The following is a 1,862-nucleotide window of genomic DNA, read 5'->3' on the forward strand; positions in this document are numbered from 1 at the left end:
GCACTCTACCCAGGGTGACAGAGTGAGATTCTGTCTCTAAAGAAAAAAGGTCTTAACAATGGATGAAGTAAAGATAAAAGCAGAGAAGAGACAATGGCTTATTTCCTATTGTTGTTCCTAAGAAGGCATGAAATGTTGAGTTTGCGCTGCGTTACAGAATTCTACACAATCACATTCAGCTACTCAGCACCTCAGCAGCCACAGAAGGATTTCTAGATCCTCTTTTTCAACCAACGCCAGTGAAAGAAGGTCTCAGCCTTTCTTGTCCCAAGGGAGGAAATGAATCATTAGACTGTTCTAGTACAAAGTTCTCTTGAGTTATCTCAATAGCCCCACGAATTTTGAATTCGAGTTTTCCTCATTAAGTGAAATGCTTTGTTAACTTTTCATTAGCATTATTTGTTTACCTTTATAACGCTTGGACTTGACATTATTTAAAGATTTTATAATAGTCCTTTATGTGAGGCTATGCTCTCATGGCCCCAAATATCCACCTGTTTGATGCAGTCAGTCATCAAATCACTGGCTAAAAGTAAAAGGAAACAGTTAAACTGGCTATCATGTCTTCATCATGAAGACAAATATTGACACTTACTTTCCCACTTTTAATGAATAGTAACTCATTAGCCCTTTGTCTCTAAACAAAGCTATCGGACTTTGACACTTTGAGCCCCCAAGTATGTATAAAACAGACTTTTTTTTTTTTTTACAAGAGAGAGATAAGCTTTCACTCTATTGCCCAGACCAGGGGTCCTCAAACTTTTTAAACAGGGGGCCAATTCACTGTCCCTCAGACTGTTGGAGAGCTGGACTGTGGGCCCCCAGACAAGTCGGCTGCTAAGCAGGACAGGCAGCAACGGCAAAAACACTTAGCGGGCCAGATAAATGTCCTAGGTGGGCTGCATGTGTTCTGCAGGCCGTAGTTTGAGGATGCTGGTCCAGACTGTACTACTGTGGCATGATCTTAGCACACTGCAGCCTCAAGTACTCCTCCTGCCTCAGCCTCCCAAATAGGCAGAACTACAAGTGCTGGCTTAAAACAGATTTTTGAGAAGTAATGTTACCATACTTACTTTTATTTTCCCCTTTGGGTATGTGTTTAATTAGAAAAGAGACACAAAGAGGAAGAGTATGCTGTGCTTCATGCCATTGGGCCCTGGACGCTGGGAGCTGCCAACAGTGCCCTTCCTGGCTGTCCCCCAGCTAGAAAAGCCCCACTTCGTAATCGAGTCCGTGAATGCTTAGTGAGAGGACTTGACAGAAACGTGAGTGGCAGTTAGTCACACTTCCAATTAACTTGCGTAAACCCCTAAATCCACCACAAATTAAACTTTGGGGACACCATATAGCTTGCTCTGTGGGGTGACTTCCGCGACTGGCAGACTCAACAGTCCCCTGAAAATGTGCATTGCTTCATGAATGCTCTGGAGATAAAGGTGTAGTAAATGGACAATTACGTGAATCTCTGCCTGGGAAAGAGAAAAATCATATTCAAGATTGAGCAGAATTATGGAATAAGTTTGTTTGGTTCTTTGGCAAGGAACACAACACCCTCTGCATTGCTCCTCCGGGTATGAAAACACTGCTTCCCAAAAAATGGTAAGATTCTTCTGAGCCTTTACAGGCCATGCAAGCTACACAGTTTTGTTGTGAGTCTCGCTCTGTTGCCCAAGCTAGAGTGCAGTGGCCTAGTCACAGCTCACTACAACCTCAAACTCCTGGGCTCAAGCAATCCGTTTGCCTCAACCTCCTGATTAGCTGGGACTCCAGATATGTGTCACCATGCTTGTAGATAAAGGGTCTCTTTGGGTTGCCCAGGCTGGTCTTGAACTCCTAGCCTTAAGCAATCCTCTCCATTTGGC

Source organism: Otolemur garnettii, unplaced genomic scaffold (assembly GCF_000181295.1).
Source record: "Otolemur garnettii isolate 467f Iridium unplaced genomic scaffold, OtoGar3 scaffold00160, whole genome shotgun sequence".
Lineage (NCBI taxonomy): Eukaryota > Metazoa > Chordata > Mammalia > Primates > Galagidae > Otolemur > Otolemur garnettii.